This window comes from Martes martes (assembly GCF_963455335.1).
Source record: "Martes martes genome assembly, chromosome: 3".
In the NCBI taxonomy this organism is placed as follows: domain Eukaryota; kingdom Metazoa; phylum Chordata; class Mammalia; order Carnivora; family Mustelidae; genus Martes; species Martes martes.
The window spans coordinates 43,462,791-43,484,124 of NC_137890.1; the positions used below are offsets into that span (position 1 = coordinate 43,462,791).

Here is a 21,334-nt window from a genome sequence, read left to right on the forward strand (position 1 = left end):
GAGTCCCACATCGGGCTCCTAGCTCAGCGGGGAGCCTGCTTCTCTTGCTGCCTCTGCCTGCCTCTCTGCCTGCTTGTGTGTACTCTCTCTTTGACAAATAAATAAATAAAATCTTAAAAAAAAAATTATGTGCCAGTCAAAATTGCGTGACTGTTCTAGTTACTAAAGATATAAAGATATAAAAGGACATAACCCTTATGCAAAAATCTTACATCCAAGTAGGGAAGACAGACAAAGTAAAACAGGAATGGTATAATAACAGAATTGAACACAACTTACTCTCACACCTGATAGATGGGAGAAAGAAGAAAGTGGATCTCAGGTAGAGATAATTGAATTTATAGTAAAGTTTTATAACTTTAAAATATCAATATTACCCTTACATCATAAATAACAGTAGTGATTCTAAGACATTACAAGATGTGAAAACAAAAAAACATTTTATCTATATACTAAATATCTAGTTTTGATGCAATATGCACAAAGCTTAATCAGTATAATATTTGCAATTAAAAAGCCTTTAAGCCCATGTAATATTCCAAGCACATCATTTGTACCTATTGAACAAATTCCACAATTCCAATTATCTAGATGCAGGCTACTAATTGTAACATCCAATTGTAAAAATACCCCTAAGGTTTCCTCATCCATCTGATTCTCCAAACTTCACAAATTCTCATGAAGCTTTATTGTCTTATTTTGGTGAGGGTTCTAGAACAACAGCTGCAGAAAACAGAGGAGAAAATAGAACGCTTCATCTGCTGGTGGGAGGTTAAGTCTGAGAGGCCACCCTCTCTTTTTTGGTAATTAGGTTTGTATGAAATAGGCACTCACTTTGGTCATGAGGAAGATGGTGGTAAGAAACAGGAATGTAGGGTGGGCTCAGGGCCAGTCCTGGGCTCAGTTCATAGTTCCCAGTTCACATAAGCAGATGGTCCAAAAAAACAATCTGGCTTGGGAAAAAGTACCTTCTGTACCTTTGAACTTATCAAGGGAAACTGACAGTTTATATAAATTGAGAAGAGTACAATTTAACAAGGTAAGTATTATGGACTCAAAGGCTATAATTTTTGTTATATAAAGTTGCTTAAGGTCTTAACTCTTCACACTTTCTCAACCCAAAATTATTTATGAAATAATTTCAAATTGATACTTTTGAACATAGGAATAGTTACAACTACTTGAAATCAAACAAGATCTCTGTTCATTTTTGTTTTGAGGTTGTGAGCTGGATAGTTAGAGAAAGCTGTTCCTAGTTAACCAAAATCATAAAAAAATTAATATTATATTACTCATAACACTAGCTAGTTAAAAAACTTTGAAAACCCATTTTTGAAAGCACATTTATGTAAGATAAATGCCAGCATTCTACGAAAAGTTACATTTGTTAAAAATAAACATCTAGGGGCACCTGAGTGGCTCAGTTGGTTAAGCAACTGCCTTCGGCTCAGGTCATGATCCTGGAGTCCCGGGATCAAGTCCCACATTGGCTCCCTGCTCAGCAGGGAGTCTACTTCTCCCTTTGAGCACTCCCCTCTCATGCTCTCTTCTTTCTCACTCTCTCTCAAATAAATAAATAAATAAATAAATAAATAAATAAAAACAAAAACATCTAAGTGAATATCAATGAAGACGGCAATTGCACTGATAACACTTCATTGTTTTAAACATCCATTTCTGATATCCTGATTCCAGAAGTATACCGCATTATAGGCAGAAATGAGAGAGATGTCTGTGCTAATGGAATGTTTTCCCTGGCCCTTGTACTCTCCCCAGCCTGCTACCAGGATCAGGACGCGACCGTCTCTCTGAAACACATGTTAGAGCTAGTTTAGTAGTCCTTCCGACAGGAGTGCATACATACCATTGGAATCTTGAGCCTCCAATTTTGAAGAGTTTGTGACAATTAGTTATCAGTTATCACTAACAATTAGTTAGCAGGAGTTAAGAAGCTGGCTTTAAAATTAACTCACTCAGGAAGTCATTCAACCCTTGTGAGAAAAGCACCCCCTTACAGGGATCACAGATTTAAAAATACAGAACCGGCCGATTTTCTTTTGGCAGTAGCTTTGATGTTAGAGACATCAAGCAAATACATCTGGAGCTGACTTTGACATATGTTGAGTATTCTTTGTAGGTCAACCAAAACAAACAAATAAGCAAACAAACAACAAACCCCAAAACTCAAAGGATTATTTGATATCACAGTGGATTTCATTAGTTTCCACTTAAAAATACTGTTTGGACATGAATATTACCTGCAAAAATTCATTTTAATCTCCTTTATCCTTTCTTCTTCCTCCTTGACTAAAGCAAGGAGTTGTATTTACAAGGAAAGCAATGTGAATCATGCTACCACAGAGCTATGGAGCTCTATAGGTTCTGTCTCTTACTGAACACTTGCTCTTTGAAAGGTGGAAAACTAAGTACAGTGGACAAATGGGAGAAAGGAAGGAATTGGATAACATTTTTTACTATCCACTATATGAAGGACACCATACTTGGAAACTTCCACATACTGATTGCATGAAACAGTTTAATCTTTTCAGTAGCTTTAAGAGACAAATATTGTTACAATTTTACAAAGAGAAAGAGACACTGAATTGCAGGCTAAGTATTGCCCAAGGTTACACAGCTAGTTAGTAAAAGAAACAAAATCTATATAGGATTAATCCCAAACACCCTGTGGTTCCTACCTCATGAAGCTGACCAATTCATTTCTGTCAAATTTAATTGACTGTGGATCTGTTATACCATATCTTCTCAAAAAAATTTAATTTCCTTCTGACATATGCTTTGGGATTTTGCACAAACTATATGTATTTTCTCCACTTCCATGTTTAATCCTCTAGAGAATAAAACCAAACATTTTTATTCAGTTACTTTATTATTTATTTACCATGTGTATGGTTGCCATTTTATTAAACTAGAATATAAATGAAGATTAATGATTTGGTTTCTTTTTATTTTAGCAAATAGAGGCATTGTTGCTGATACTCTTTAATCATTACTAAACTTGATTTTCGGCCCATTACCACAAAGACTATTTTATTCTCCTAATTGAACTGGCATTATTCCTGATTAAAAACATTTTAATAAGTTATACTAAGTACTTGAAATATTGTCTCAAGTGTAAGTTATTATTTTCTATGTAAGGCAATTAATTATCTGAGGTTCTTCAGTATGTTATTAAGTATAAGCACTATTTCCAATAAACATTAACTTAACCCTCTTAATTTTTTTTAAATGGTTATTTTAAATAGACTACTGCTATGAAGCAGATTACAGTTTCCTGAAATATTGCCAATAACTTCGTACTACTGAACCGTTGCTCTCTTGTGGTGCTTTTAACATGCCCACTTGCTTTCGGGCTCTACTTGGCTCCTCCTTCACAAGGACCATATGAGAAACACCAGTAGTTTTCTCCTTGTGCTATTGACTTTTGTATTTTATCCATGCCAATTAAAAATCTGTTTCACTTCAATGGGTGCCTGGGTGGCTCAGTCAGTTAAGCATCTGCCTTCACCCAGGCCATGATCCCAGGGTCCTGGGATTGAGTCCCACGTCAGGCTCCGAGACAAGCCGTTCTCCCTCTGTCCCTCCCCCCAGTCACCCCATCTCTTGCTCTCTTTCTCTCTCAAATGAATAAAAGTTTTTTTTTTAAAAAAACCTATATCACTTCAAAATTCACGTTGTCAGCTTCTGCACATTGAAAATTTGAGAAAAACACTATTCGGACTAGACAGCCTCAGAAACTGGTATTATTTTGGTGTTAATACTCCACCACATTTTCAGTGTTCCCATTATTTTATTCCCCAAGTCTCAAACACCTCAACACTTCTAGATCCTTTACTGTCAACAGAGGGTCCTCATCTAATGAGATTCTGGGGACACTTTAGCAGAAGCTAAGCAGCAATGAAGGATTCTATTTAGAGGCTCAGAAATTAATAGCCTTGTTGACACCTTGATTTCCAACTTCTAGCCTCCAGAACTGTGAAAACATGCATTTGTGTTGTTGTGAACCTCCCAGTTTGTCAAACTTTGTTACAGCAGCCCTAAGAAATACAAATATGAATCCTAGAACTACCCTGGTTCCTGACAACACTGAATCCATACTTAAACACTCTGGCTAAAGTCACATTACAGAAAACCAAATCCTACAGTCTTTCCTAATATTCTCTTATTTAAATACTGCATGATTCCTCACTACAGTGTGGAATTCCTCTTATTGCAAAAAGTCAGTACACCCAAATTTGTTCAACCACCTGACAGCCTCTAACTGAAGGGCAGTGAAATCTCCCTCTTCATTCTTGATATTTTTTACCTCACAATTAAAAAGCTGTAACAGGTTCCTAACTATCGTTATGCCTTAAGTTTTGACTATATTAATTTCTGATCTACTACTTAATATACCAGTTAATCTTTCTAAGTATGTTCTGAGAGGTTTTCATGATGTCCAATAAACCATGACTCATGGATTAGTGTAATCCCTTCTAATCAGTGCTGGCCTGTGACCTGCTTGAGTCAATAGGAGATGACAGAAGTTATGCTGCGTCAGTTTCCAGACTAAGCCTTATGAAGGTTTGACAACTTCCAATTTTGCACTGTGAGGGAAATCAGCCCCCATGTATGAAGTCTGAATACTCTTGAGGTCATTTTTATGAGCAAGAAGTACAACTGAGAATAAATGAAGGCTCACACTCTATATTTCTAAACATTTAAAATTATTAATCAAGCTAAAGAAATGATTTTTAAAAATCTGTCCTCTCTAGTGTAGAAATACAGCTTAATCATGACCTGGTGGGTCAATTCTGAACATTCAAATTCTCAGAATCCTTGGAATTCTGTGCTGGGCTTGAATGATGTGGGGACAGTAGGCCTAGGCTCCTGATCCCCATTTCCCTGGCTCTATGTGCTTTGTCAACCCTCTTCTCTTCTCTTTTCCAGTCTGTTTTGCACTACAAAGGGCCTCACATATATATCCAAGATCCATCCCTATCCCTACAAGAGTTGCCTTTGAGCTAATGACTCTCAACCTACTGATCTTCAAGAGGACAGAAGCAAGGGTCAGGACTGTGCAGGCTTTGAATTAGGCTCAGGATTATTTGGTTGAAAAATTTAATGTTCCAGTTAGCTCTACTTGCTTGGGGCTATAAACAGGAACAAGATCTGAATTGTGGTTTACCTTGGCCTATTAGTGCCTCAACATCTGGGGTAGCGTGAGACTGGAAGAAGACAAGAGCTCCTTCATAAGCTGTAGGCTCCAGGGCAAGACTCTCATAATGGGTCTACGCTTAGTACTGAGTACTGTGCTCGCATCTTATAAACTGTGCCTCATATCACACCATGATAGAAGCCATTATTTTAGTGATTATGAGTGAAATTTCTTCTGTATAATAGAATATTAAGGCTAATTCTAGATCCAAATGTGGTAAATGAAATTTATCCCATTTTTTTATAGTCCCTACTTATAGTTCCTATTCCAGCATGTGGACTTATCTTTGCAGCCATATTTCTACAGGATAATGGGATGCTTGCTTTAAAGCTATATCAGTCTCTTAAAAAATATATATATAAAATAATTTAATTTGGGGTGCCTGGGTGGCTCAGTGGGTTAAAGCCTCTGCCTTTGGCTCAGGTCATGATCTCAGCATCCTGGGATCGAGCCCCGCATCGGGCTCTTTGCTCAGCAGGGAGCCTGCTTCCTCCTCTCTCTCTGCCTGCCTCTCTGCCTACTTGTGATCTCTGTCTGTCAAATGAATAAATAAAATCTTTTTAAAAAATAACTTAATTTATCATAAAGCATCTTTATTCCTCAGTGAGATGCTAAAATACCCCACCATATTTGTATTTCAAATAATTTTCTTGATTAGCCCCCATTGTTCCTTATACTTTTAACATTTAACATAATTTACACATTATTACACACATCACTTACACATTTAACATAATAGTCAAAAGTGAGTGTATATTCAGATAATCAATTTTAGGTATTTTTAAGTGGTTTGCAGTATTAAGAGTAAATATAAAAGAATACATATTAAAATTATTCAAATTCCCTTTGAATGTGCAAAAAATGATATCGTGTCAGATATTCTCCAAGATATGTATACTCATTAAGAGACTGTTTAAAGCATAGGACCTATAATCACAACTTTATTCATATGATACCATATTAGAAACCTTACCTCAAAATTATATGTTGTCAAAAATGGTAAGTAGCATGTCATTTGTAATTCTGCTAGACTTTCTTATTTTGGGGGGTCAATTTGTATCCAGGAGTCATGGGAAAATTCTCACTAAAGATTACTTTCAGCTCTAATTGCAGATATTAATTTAAAAAGCATATCATTAGCTATACGGAGACTTCGGAGATACTGGAAAATTGATTTAAAGGGTATATTTTCATTAGCTGCACACTTTGAAAGTTCTTCCATTTTTTTTTTTCAATTCCATGCTTGGATGTACACTTTCAATATAATCTCGTTATCATTTCCTTCACAGATATGTGAAGGAAATCATCAGCTGATGGTGAGAAGTTAAGTTCGGAGACTGACACATTGGTCTTTCAGTCATATTAAAAAATCCTAAGGTCTTAAAGGTCTTATTTTATATTAAAAGTCATTAAATTTGGACTGTGATTCTTAGTCAGCTCAAGCCACAGAACATGTGGTGGTAAACACTGGCTGTAAGGAAGTCCACTAAAGTGTTAGTTTTTCTTTACCATGTTATTAATATCATGAAAAAATATTTGTAGTTTTGTCCCCTGATTCAGACATTCTTGAGAACACATGTCCCATTAACCATGAGAGCATTCCACAATTGAAAAAAAAAAAAAAAAGGTTTTCTGATGCATCCATTTATTCAAACAGGTATCAAAGAACATATAAGTGGCCATGATATCTTAACTAGTGATTTTCACTATTCTCTTTAACACTGACTGACTCCAAATCCAAGGAATATTTTTGACTGACAATTATTTTTTGAATAGTGCAGTTTTGGGATTGATATTCAGATGCAAAATCTTTTACATCTCCTCAATTAAGATATCTGGAGTGCCTGTGTGGCTCAGTCAGTTAAGTGTCTGCCTTCTGCTCAGGTCATGATCACAGGGTTCCGGGATCAAGCCCTATACTGGACTCCTTGCTCAGCAGAGAGTCTGCTACTCCCTCTCCCTCTACTCCTCTCCCCCAGCTCGGTGCTCTTTCTCTCTCTCTATCTTGCTCTCTCTCTCTCTCAAATAAATAAATAAATCTTAAAAAAAAAAAGTTCTATTGCACACATAGTGGTTCTTTGAACACTGACTGAGAAGTATTAGGAATTAAGGAAAATCCTTCTGTCCCTATAGCATACATTCACAATGGTGAATGAAACAAAAGTCATTAAGCACTTTTCCCTCCTGTGTCAAAACACATTTTCAAAAGATGGCACATTCTCTCCATACTAGTGTTTCTGTCCTACTGTGAGCTAAAATATCAGACAGCCCAACTCCTGATAGTAATCGTTCTTGCACATTGTATGTCACTGGTGTGAACAGTCCACCATGTAATTTGGCAAGGTATTTTCCAGAACTTCATTTTCCCCCTGAATGTATTATGTGTTATTAACTTCACAGGTGGCTTAGAAGCTTCTTAGCAATTACCTTAATCTTACATTTCAAATTTGTGAAATGTATATGAGAATAATTGTTTCATCCCTTTTTTCCCTGGGACCAACAAATGACCTGTAGACTAACTGATGGTGTGTCAAAGATCCCAGTTTTCAAAACACTGCCTTGACTTCAAGACCCAAATACAAAGTAATAATATCTGTAGTACAATGGAGTGTCGGTGTGCTACATATTTTAGACAATTTTCTGGAGGAATTAAAATCTAAAATATCTGAGTAAAACTACACTTTTAAACTTAAAAATAATAATTTTGCTGAAATAATGAAATACAGACCCTTCAAACATATACAACTTTGTCTCACTTAATTTCAAAGTGGTGCTATAGTACAAATTCAAATCCACAATATGGAGCAAGCTTGCTAGTTTGCTATATGTGGATCAGTAGCATTAATAGAAAAAATTTTAAAAATCTGCCTCATACAATATGGAAAAAGGCATTATACCTTCCTTATACTAAAGAGTTATTCTAAAAAAAAAGAGTTATTCTAAGTCAGTATTTAAAATTCTGAGATAATAAAAACTGTTACATATGCATAATCTGTCGTAGTTTTGGATTGGTGTCAGGGGTTGGATTTATAACTCTTGCCCCACTTGATTTCTGATAGGCACGATAGTGTCAAGATAAAGAGCACAGATTCTATATAGTGCTTTGATAATTATTTACTTCTTCAAACTTAAATACAATAATTTACCTTCCTATACCTGATTCTCCTCACTTAAAAAATACGGATATTAATAGTGTGGATACTAAAAATATATTTAGTACATAAACTAATATATATTTATACATATATACTAACTCATATATGAAAGTATCTGAAATGACTGGCTCATGATAATTGCTCTAAAATCAACAGATTTTACTACTACAACTATCACTGTAAATTAATTATTTAAAAAACAAACATAAATGATGTGTTTTATGATGGTCTGAGAAAGTATAAAAAGAAATTTTCTCATCCCTTTTTCCTAAACTCCTCTGGTCAGAATACACAGAGCTTTTCTCATGACAAATATATACATCTGTCCACCTCCTCATTAATTGTGAGAATCCTGAGAAAATAATATTGATCAGATAAACATACTCCAGGCTCTCACAGAGTTTACACTTGAGTATATCTATACTGTGAATCAGTAAAAGTTTTTATTTCTTACATTGTTGCTTATATAAAAATAGTTTTTCCCCTATAAAGCAGAGATGTATTTATATATTTATGAAAGGTCTGGATGACTATACAAAATAGTTAAGAAAAAATATTTTTTCAGAGGTTAAAAGTAACTTTTACAATCATACTGACATTGCAAAGACATTAGGAAAATATTTTTTTTAATTTTTTTATTAACATATAATGTATTATTAGCCCCAGGGGTACAGGTCTGTGAATCACCAGGTTTACACACTTCACAGCACTCACCATATCACATACCCTCCCCAATGTCCATAACCCCACCACCCTCTCCCTCCCCCCTTCCCCCAGCAACGCTCAGTTTGTTTAGTGAGATTAAGAGTCTCTTATGGTTTGTCTCCCTCCCAATGCCATCTTGTTTCATTTTTTCCTTCCCTACCCCCTAAACCCCCCACTTTGCCTCTCAACTTCCTCATATCAGGGAGATCATATGATAATTGTCTTTCTCTGATTGGCTTATTTCACTCAGCATAATATCCTCTGGTTCCATCCACATCATTGCAAATGGCAAGGTACCATTTCTTTTGATGGCTGCATAGTATTCCATTGTATATATATACCAATTCTTCTTTATCCATCCATCTGTTGATGGACATCTAGGTTCTTTCCATAGTTTGGCTATGGACATTGGACATTACTGCTATAAACATTCAGGTGCACGTGCCCCTTCGGATCACTACATTTGTATCTTTAGGGTAAATACTCAGTAGTGCGATTGCTGGGTCGTAGGGTAACTCTATTTTAAACTTTTTGAGGAACCTCCATGCTGTTTTAGGAAAAGATATTTTTTAAAAATTTACTGGGTCAAGGACCGATGACATGACTCTAATAATTTAGACCAGATGATATATCTGGATTTTTCAATAGATGATAGCAGAAACAGAAGTGAAGTCAACCCAGAGACATGGAATGTTTGATAACTGTAAATTGGCTTCAGAAATAAAATAGTATCAATGTAGTATCAGATGCCACACCCAATGACATTTAACATTTTATCCATAAATATGTAAGTGGAGGTAAGTATAGCATGCCTTACACAGTGGTTACAATATATTGACAGACCTTCTGAATTCCACTTTTTTTTTTTAAGATTTTATTTATTTGACAGACAGAGATCACAAGTAGGCAGAGAGGCAGGCAGAGAGAGAGGAAGGGAAGCAGGCTCCCTGATGAGCAGAAAGTCCAATGTGGGGCTCGACCCCAGGACCCTGAGACCATGACCTGAGCTGAAAGCAGAGGCTTAACACACTGAGTCACCCAGGCGCCCCCTGAATTCTACTTCTAAGGTGTATCTTTCCACATACTGATGAGGCGAGCTGTACTACATTCCCAGTAAATATGTAAGTTGTCTTAGATGAAGATGATTATGTCAGTTCACTGAATCAGAGGTTAGAAGCTATAATTATGAGACTAGCATTCTTCTTGATTATGTGCATCCTAAATATCAAACCTAAAGTGGTGAAAATATACATGGCTTATCAAGACTAACATGACAGAGGAACTTAGGTTTCTAAAATAGAGACTCTCATCAAAGCCTTGGGAAGAACGGAGTAATATTTAAGGAAGGCAGGTATTATTATAAGGGCACAGCATGAAAACTAGACAAAAGGAGGCAAAAAATCTAAAATTGTTCCCAAACTTATAGGCAAGGTTATTGTAACTAGATCCTTACTGATGGTCCCATAGAAAATGGCCTAATTTTGACCAAATTGATTCTGAGCTGACTTTTTATAGTTGGCCTTATTATATGCTGACATACAATATAACATATAGTACTATTAGAAAATATTTACAATATCATTTTAAACACTCCATCACATTGTAATAGATGAGACAATCTGATAAAGTTGGTTCAGAAATTCCCCCACTAGAAGGTATGTGCTATGGTGAGTGCTGTGAAGTGTGTAAACCTGGCGATTCACAGACCTGTACCCCGGGGCTAATAATACATTATATGCTAATTAGAAAATTAAAAATTAAAAAAAAAAAGAAATTTCCTCACTGTTTTGTTTGTTGTTGGTTGTTATGGAAAAGTAAAGTGGGGGGAAGGAAAACACTATATACTCATGTGGGAAAAAGCTAAGATCTGTGAAACATTTTACAATATACAGCAATCACATTGGTTTTCTCTTTACAAGACTGAACAGTGTGATGATAATTTCTTTGACACTTATTAGGGAATCAGAAGCTGAGCACCTTATCTATGATCTCTCAGGTACTGAGTGCTGGAAGAAGTTGGGAGACCATTTGCAGGTGCCTTTCATAGGCCAGTTTCTGTATCAGGTTCTTTTATAAGCATTATCTCTTTTAACCTTTCCTATCCTGTGAGAAAGATGCAAAATGTAGAAACAAAGAGTCAGATCAGAAAAAAATACATTCCTATCTTGGTGCCAGAGTTCACTGCATTTAATCAGGCTGACTCACACTAACTAAACTCACAAAAAATTAAAATATATACTCTCAGATAAATTAATATACTAATTCACAGTGAGCGATATACCTGTCACACAAACCGTATTTGCTCATATGGCCAAAAAATCAATTTGGCAAACCAAATTAGTCAGAAGTTTTACTGTAAGCATGCAAATCACAATAAGGAAGGTGATTTTGCATGCTTCAAGTATTAGACGGCATCAGGCTCTGATTGCTTAATTTATAGATTACCATCATTGAAAGATGTCTGTCATAAGCACCATGAGAGTTGAATTTTATGTCAGAACTCTATTTTCCCTGCACAGTGTGGAAGACAAACTGCCAACCTTGCTCCCCCGTTACTTAATTTTCTTATTCCATTTCCAACTCCTTCTCTTCCTCTTTTTCCTCTTTGCCATTCTCCTCCTTCTATTTGATCTATTCTCTTATTTCTTTAGGTCTGTTAAAGCTATCTAATTAATGTGAAGTCTCACATTTTCCCAGGGACCAATCTATTTCTGTTATTCATAGAAAAAATCTTATTTATGACCTTATTTTTCATCATTTATTATCTCTTATTTATTATTTATGTTCATTACTATCTATTGCAGCTTAACTTTTATAGGGTGTATAAAGTCAGACTAATTTCAGTTTTCTATATAATCTAAGATGAAACTCAAAATAATGGCAATATTACCACCATATAATTTTCTGGAGATAGGTCCAAGGTGGGCATGGTGGCTCTTGGGGACATGAGGAAACAATCTATTTCTGTCTTATTCTCTTCCGTAATGTTTTCCATCATCAGCATTACCTCATGGTATAAGATGACTGTAAGAGCTAACCACCCAGACCAGTACTTTCAAAACTACATCATGTACATCATTAATGTGATACGTGCATAGAAAACATGGTTTGCTTTTACTCACCTCAATTTGTACTAACTAGGAAGGGCATGGATTGCTAGCATATGCTTGGCAGAATCCACAGCGTTTATCAGGAAACCTGAAACTGACTTCCCTCTCTTCCACTTACTGCCTATATTATACTACTTCCATAGCCTTAAAAGCTTCAGTTTCCTCTTATTTACTATGGATATAATCTACCTGTTTAATGAGGAACATTGACACAGAAAATGAAACTATTTTTGAGAGTCTAGTGTGTTACTATCTATATGATTCTTTATTTTGTTCATTAATCAGCTGCTCCCATGTTGGGGGCATAGTGTTACAGAAGGGAAGAGCTGCCGGGATGGGGTGACCAGCTGATGGGTGTTAAGGAGGGCACGTGTTGGGATGAGCACTGGGTGTTATATGCAACTAATGAATCGTTGAACACTACAACAAAATTTTATGATGTACTATAAGTTGCTAACAGAACATAATGAAAAATAAAAATAAAATAAAATAAAGTAAGTATATTTTGTAGTTAAAAAAAAGTATATAGTGCAAAACAAGTCAACTGAATACATTTTTAAGCCATGCATTATGAGTAAAAAAATGTAATTTTATTTTTCCATGTCTAAGTTACTCTTTATTCAGAACCCATTTCATCTAAGGATGAAAGACACACTCTTTGTAAACTGATATATCAATTTCACTACTGCAACAAGTCACTTCAGAACCTTCCCGTTTCTTGTTTCATCCTGCAGTGAGGAATAAGATGAAGCCTTCCAACATCATAGATTTGCTTATGTTGATCAGCATTTGTTCACTCTGCCTTTTCAGGCCTCTAAGCTTTGTGGATGTTCTATTGCTTTTCAACTTTGGAAATGCCATTGCTGAAGACTCACCTCCAGAATTATTCCCACATACAATCCCTTGCCCCTTCATCCATTTCTTCTTTCTTAAAACTTATTATTGGTTGCATGATCTTTATGTAGGCTGGGCAAAGTGGAATACATATTCCAACTGATCACAAGTATTTATGTTACTTGGATCAGGATGTTGGATTGCATTTGTAACTCAAGAAGATGTTATCTTTCAAAGCTATTGTCTACCATTACCTTCTGAAGTATTTTTTAAAAGATTTTATTTATTTATTTACTTATCTATTTATTTGAGACAAAGTGAAGAGAGAGCACAAAAGGGGTAGGGGATAGGGAGACAGAAGCAGACTCCCCACTGAGCAGGGAGCCAGATGCAGGACTGGATCCCAGGACCCCAGGATCATGACCTGTGCCTAAGGAAGATGCTTAACCAACTGAGCCACCCAGGCACCCCCAAGATATTTTTTTAAATAAGGAACTGCACTCTCTATTTCTATTTGATTTCTTAACACACATACAAACAAAAATGTGTTCTAGAATTAAAAGGAAATAAAATTTTCTGAGAAGCAATAAATTGGGGGGAAGAGCAGAATTTCTACCTAGTTACATCTCTATGGCAACTCATTACGTCCATTAAGGTCTGAATTTTCCATAACTCACCAAAAATAGTGCCACTGAGCAGGGAGATGGAGAATCAGAAACTCTGTGCATACTAACAATGTACATATTATGTATTATGGAGTTATATAAAAATCTTGTTGTCAATTAAGAAAATGGAGAATTTTCATGAAATTGGCATAAATACAAGTAGAAATTATGGGTTAACTATAAATTTTGGTGAAAGCTGATACTTTAAAAGCCTTTAAGTTTAACTTACATTTTTCATCCTGTAATTCAAGTGTGAATGATCCAAAAACACCTTAGTTCTATAACAGCCCTGTTATTTATCACCACAAAAATAGCTGACATTGTCCAGTTAGTCCAAATGTTAGGACAGAAAAAGAGTAATGGATAAAATTAATGGAATTGTTTTCATCCTTAATACTTATACCCAGTAGAATCAATTTTCTCATGCCATGTTATGGTCTGTGATATATGGGCAACTCAGAGGAAGAAAGTAAGAGTAAAGATATATTATCTCTGTTTCCCATTCAACTCAAAAAAATGAAAAGTTTTTTTTTTTCTATGAAGGCAACATTCCCAATTTCCAAAATCTATCAGATTTTTTAAGATCTAATCAATCTTTTCCCACTGTCTATCCTATTTTGAAAAATAAAGACACAAAATTATAAATATGTATTTCCCATAGATATGAACTAATACTGTCATTGTAATGAGTTATTAAAGTCATACAGGGTTGGCCAGCCAGCAATGCTTTCCTTTTCTCTCAAACTTTCCTCTACCCACTAATAAAAACATCAATGTATACATCAATGACTGCAGATACCTTCTCACTAAATGTATTAATAGCAAGCAAACAAAACATTTCTTATCCAAGATGTGCAAGTTATTTCCTAAAATAACTTGTTTTTATTATATTAGGTCTACAGTATATGGTTTTGCAACCCACATGGGATTAAGTGTAACGTGGTATGTATATTATGCACTTATATTTTTAAGAGCGTTTGGGTGGGGGTGGGGGATGCGTGGGTGGCTTAGTTGTTAAGCATCTGCCTTTGGCTCAGGTCATGATACCAGGGTCCCGGGATCAAGCCCTGCATTGGGCTCCCAGCTCTGCAGGAAGCCTGCTTTTCCCTCTCCCACTCCCCCTGCTTGTGTTACCTCTCTCACTGTGTCTCTGTCAAATAAATAAACTTAAAAAAAAAAAAAAAAGTGTCTTGGAGGGGCCCCTGGATGGCTCAGTCAGTTAAGTATCTGACTCTTGATTTCAGCTCAGGTAATGATCTCAGGGTCATGAGATTGAGCCCAGAGTTGGGCTCCATACTCAGCACAGAGTCTGCTTAAGATTTTCTCTCCCTGGAGTGCCTGGGTGGCTCAGTGGGTTAAAGCCTCTGCCTTTGGCTCAGGTCATGATCTCAGGGTCCTAGGACTGAACTCTGCATCTGGCTATCTGCTCAGCAGGGAGCCTGCTTCCCCCTCTCCCCCTCTCTCTGCCTGCCTCTGTGACTACATGTGATCTCTGTCTGTCAAATAAATAAATAAATCTTAAAAAAAAAAAAAAAGATTCTCTCTCTCCCTCTGCCCCCCCACCCCTGCTTGCACTCTCTCTTAAAAAAAAAAAAAAAAAAAAGGCAGAAACACTGCTTGTAAGCTACTTCTTTTAAATAAGAAGAAAAGAAGAACCAATACAAATGTCCAGGCATTATAATTCAGACACCAACAAGTTGTGTATGAAGAAATCAAATCCAAAAATCTCTTTCAAAGGGTGAGATTTTGCCATTTATAAAAAATGGATGGACCCAGAAGGTATTATGCTGAGTGAAATAATCAGAAACAGAAAGACAAATACCATATGATTTCACTCATATGTCGACTCAGAAAAACAATACAAATGAATAAACAAAAATAAGCAAAGATCAGCAACAGACCTATAAACACAGAAAACAAGCTAATGGCTGCCAGAGGGAAGGGATGCAGGGGTAGGGTAAAGGGGGGTGGGAGACACAGGCTTCCAGTTGTGGAATTAATAAATCATGGGAATAAAAGGAACAGCACAGGGAATATAGTCAATGATATTGTAGTAGTGCTGTATGGTGACAGATGGTAGCTACACTTCTAAGCAAAACATAACATATAAAGAAGTTCATTCACTATGTCATACTCCTGAAAATGTAACATTGTGTGTCAACTACACTCAAATAAAACAATTTTTAAAAAGTGAAATGAAAAACAAAAAGCAAACCCCCCAAACAAACAACAACAACAACAACAACAACAAACTCCACAAAAATCTCTTCTGGAAAGTCAAAGAAAGAACACTTTACATTTTAAAATAAAAAGTTATTTTCATATAGTGATATGAGGTAAATTTAAATGAGCACAGTATGAAAATTATATAAAAGCACATTATTTAATGGGTGCCTGGGTGGCTCAGTTGATTAAGCTTCCAACTTTTGGTTTCAACTCAAGTCATGATCCCAGGGTTGTGAGACTGAGTCCGGCATCAGGCTTTGCACTCAGTGTGGAGTCTCCTGCAGAGTCTTTCTCTCTTTCCCTCTGCCCCTACCCCAACTCGTGCACGTACACACACACACACACACACACTCTCTCTCTCTCTCAATCAAATAAATAAATAAATAAATAAAATCTTTTTTTAAGGACCACATTATTTAGTATAAGTTGACTATTAATGATTCAAATAAATAATGGTTGTATTTAGGAATTTGACTATATATAGGTTGTTATTTATTAACGGCTTGTTAAAGAATTCCACAAAAAACAATATAGGTTCTGTTATTTTCCCTAATTAGTATCTCAAAGATATGTTAACTTGGGTGTTCTGGAATGGATAGCTGCTATATCAGGCTAGCATCTGCAAATACTGGCCTAAATGGAATGCTGCCTGGGATACCTGTGGAATCTGAACCCTATTTACTGAGGCCTTAAGAAAAGCAGTAGGTATGTATTTGACTGGGCTGATTGATAGTGATGAGAAATCCACCCAGAGCTGAAAATCCTGATATTCCCACTTACTGAGTAGCAGAAGGACTAATGATGATGATGGTGGACCAGGGTATAAGGAGATCAAATTTCCACTTTCCTGCTTTTTGCATTTATGAACTTGGGTGTATATATATAATTATATGTACATATAATTATATATATAATTATATATTTATATAATTACATAAATTATAATTATATACATAATTATATGTACATAAAATTATTAATTATATTTGAATATATTTAATTATAATTAATTCATTAAATATGTACACACAATTAATTATATATATAATTTAGGAATTATATATATATAATTTAGGAATATATATATTTATATATATTATATATATTTATATTTATAATGTATATAATATATATAATTTGGGAATATATAATTAATTGTATGTACATAATTATATATACAAACTTTCATATATATGAAAATTATTCATATATATTCGTATATATTATTATTCATTTTTATTCATATATATTATATATAATTCATATATAAAAATTCATATAATATAAAATTATATGTACATATAATTATATATATATACAAACTTTCACAAATATATATATATGGCCATTTTTTTCTTTAGTATTGCAGCTTTTTTTTTTAAAGATATTATTTATTTATTTTAGAGAGACAGAGAGAGAGAGAGGACATGTGAGTAGCGGGAGGGGCAAAGGGAGATGGAGAAAGAGAATCTCACGCAGATCCCACATAGAGCATGGAGCCTGACCCAGGGCTCAATCCCAGGACCCTGAGATGATGAACTGAGCTGAAACCAAGAGTCAGACACTTAACTGACCAATGCCTCTAGTACTGGAGCTTTCATCAATGTGTGAGAGAATGACCAATAATGCAATGGAAAATAAACAAAAAAACATAATATACTCGACTGGAAAAGGAAAACACTTGTTAAACATGTAAGAAGACACTCAGAATAAAATCTAGAATATGGAAAAATGGTATTATTTTACTATAACATATATATGTGTACATATATATTAAATCTTATAGTATTAGCACTGGCATGGTAGAATAATATATAATAAATATTTAAGTGAAATTGCCCATAAAAATGGCATGGCATTGACATTATTTTTCACATTTGCAGTAAAATATTCTAAAAAAAATATGTGGTTGACCAAAAAAAATGAGCCTGATTCCCCATTCCCCCTTCTTCCACAATCTTTGAGATATGCTTTTGCAATACTTCACATTAAGAGGTGGATTCGTTTTCCCACGCTGAGCCTAGATCTAAGGGAAACTTGCTTGGTTCTGCTCTCTCTCTCAGACTCCAACATGTGTCTTGAGGAATCAGACTAGGACAACTTTCTGAAGGATGAGAGACTATAAGAAACAAAACCAAGGCAGCCCACTTGTTCAAGCTGAATCTCAATTATGTGAGAGAGATCAGCCAGTATCAGTAAGTGCTAAAGAATGAACGTTTACATCCCCCTAAAATCCATTATGTTGAAATCCTAACCTCCATTAGGATAGTACCGGAAGGTGGGGACTTCGGGAGATAATTAGATTGTGAGGGTGCAGCCCTCATGAACGGTATTCATGTCCTTATTAATGAGACCCTAAAGGGCTCCCTTCCTCTTCTGCCATGTGAGGTCATAGCGAGAAGATGACCAACTATGAGCCTGCAAGCAAACTCTCACCAGACACTGAATCTGCCAGCACCTTGACCTTGGAGTTCCCAGCCTCCAGAACCATGAGAAATAAATTTCTCTTGTTTATTAGCCATCTAGTTTATGGTATTTTCATTATAGCAGCCCAAACAGACTAAAACAGTAAGTCATCTTAGCCATTCTACAACTGACCACAGATACGAAATTGAGTCCAGCTGTGTGAAGCCAAGAATTTTGGAGCAATTAGTTACACCATATTATTTTGGCTATATGTAGCTAAAACAGAATCATATATTTGCTGTAACTCTACCATGTCCATGAAGAGCCTTCAGGCTTATTACATACACTCTTGCCCTAGACATGCAATCAGCACGATACTGAATATGAAAAACTCTTCAAAATTAATCACCTTATTCAACAAATAAATTAAGTAAAAGGAAAATAATTGTGAGAGAAAACCTACAACCTTACAGATTTAAGGCACAATTCAATGAAATGCCATATGTGGCTGTGTTTGATCTTCATTTTATTTATTTTAAAATATTTTACTTATTTAAGAGAGAAAGAGTGCGCCTGAGAGAGACCATGAGCAAGGGGAGGGGCAGAAGCAGATGCAGACTACCACAGAGCAGGGAGCCCTACACAGAGGGACTTGATCCCAGGACCTCAGGATCATGACCTGAGCGACCCAGGCACCCCCTGGATCCCAATTTTAATAAACAAACCATGAATGAAAGCATTCATGACTTAAACAGGAAGATTTAAAACTGAAAACTATTGATAATGGTTTAGTATATTAATAATACAATAATGGGGTTGTGATCATGTTTTTTAGAAAATAATACAAATCTTCGTGAGCCTCATACTGAAATATTTTCAGGGATATGATGATATCTTCGGAATTTGCTTCAAAACAATCCAGTGTGATAATGGTAGAGAAGTGGGCCATACTGAAGACCAGCGATTCTCAAGCTTTTATGCGTAAGAGTCATTTGGGAATCTGGTTAAAATGCAGACCTGGAATCAGTACTTCTGTGGTGTCTATGTGTTAAGGAGCTCCCAGGGAATGGGAATGCTACTGAACCCCAGAACACACTTTGAGAAATAAGGTTATAGATAAAATGAAGGGCCATGAATTAGTAATTGTATATCTGAGTAGTGGCTACGTGAGGCTTCACAGCACATTCTCCCTACTTTCACATATGTTTAAATTTTTCATAATACAATAAAAATTGTTTAAAATAATATTTCTAATTCAGTTGAGCAGATATATATTGCTGCTGGAACAGTGAGGTCCTAGGTTGTATTTGAGTCTGATATGCCAGATGAGAGAATAAAAGAATGCCACATTTCAGGAGACGGAAACTGCCTAAAAGCAAGAACGAAGATGGAATGATTATGTAGAAGATATCTAACTTGCATTCTAACTGAAAGATATTTACAAATGTCCTACGTTGCCATGGAATTTGAGAATTCAAGATATATATTGTTGCTTTCATTGTGGGGTGTAGTTGGGAAAGAAAACAAACCAGGACCATAATCTAATTAACCGCAAGATGGCGCCAAAGCCCCTTCTGACCATCTCACAGCTTGAAATTTTCTCCCCCCTGGAAGAAATTTGGAGTAGAATCAGAGCATAAAATAGAAACTCCGTGTTTTAAGCAAGTAGTTAAAATAATTAAAATTTGAACCTAGCTATTATCAAGAATGATTTAATCATGAGGGAACTCATGCATTTTAATCACAGATATTAAATGCATTTATTAGTTCACATTAAGTGATAGAAAAAGTACATATTCATATTTGATAAGTTTATTCTTCCTTAAATATCTTGGGCAAACTGCAGATAAAGTTTTATTGGCAGCACTAATAATAATACCACTAAAATGAATTCTGCATCTTTATTTATTATATCCATTACTGTAAATGGTTTCTGAATATCTTTTCAAAACTGATGAGTCAGATAAAAAAAGGAAAAAGGAAAAACTAGTGATTTCCTAAAACTTTTCATAAAGGAATGACCTTAACTTTTAGTATGAAAGAACATGTGATTTAAGTAACAAAATACATTTTGGAAACATTTATTTTAATATTAGATTTACTGGATGATGTTTTGACCATACAAAGTTGACTCTAGCCCTATTTTTGGGTGCTTATCTTTTCCATGCTAAATTTTCAATACATTAGAAAACAGGAGATTGGCAAACTTAAGTCATTGGTATTAATGAGCTACACGTACACCTTGTCCAAAAATTTCAGTACCAATAAATAAATTTAAAAATTATTTATTGTGAATTTATTATATACTACCCAACATGTGACTTGAATGATATTCAGTGAAATAAAAATAAATAAGTCATAATTTGAAAGGATGGATGATGGACAGCATTAAATGTGGAAGAATATTCCAGCTAAGCTTAAAGTTCTTTCTTGGAAATTATGGCTGGGAATTCACTAGTTAATTAGTAGTTGGAAATTTCATTACCAATGATTAAAGTAGGAATCCAGAATAACATGGACTTGGGAGTAAATTTAAGGTAAAAATTGAGACAGTTTTGGATACTACTCTTTCAAGAAGTAGGGTACTAAAGAGAAAGATAAAACTAGGAAAGTATCTTTGAGGGGAATTCAAGAAAAAGAATGATTTAGAATAAAATATTGGATTTACAATGTAGGTAAAATGAGAGTATTATGAAGACATGCTTTCCAAGTTTGGGCTTTATTCACATACTGTGGCTTAATAACAAAAAGAGCTTTAAACATGGAAAAAATATATAGTTGACTTTTTAGAGTCATATCTATGATTTCATAGAGAAAACATATATCATTCATTCCTCAGGGATGAGCCTACAATATAATCAAAATACAAATTACTACAAAGTAAAAATTATATTACTCAAAATGGTATGAAAAATTTTATCATGAAACATCAACCAGAACTGAATTTGGAAGTTTCTAAAGGAAAGTATTTATAATTTAATGTTTTATGGAGAAAAAGACAAACTATTAAGTAGTAAA

General features: G+C 35.1%; 1 pseudogene across 1 annotated transcript in view; it reads left to right on the plus strand.

Annotated features, from left to right (window-relative positions):
• The first annotated feature begins 19,245 nt into the window (after nt 1–19,245).
• LOC308340215 (small ribosomal subunit protein eS7-like) overlaps nt 19,246–21,334 on the plus strand; it is a 37,613-nt pseudogene continuing 35,524 nt past the window's right edge. Inside the window, exon 1 of the transcript in view lies at nt 19,246–19,297. The product of the transcript in view is annotated as a small ribosomal subunit protein eS7-like (transcript). The remainder of the gene's footprint in view (nt 19,298–21,334) is intronic.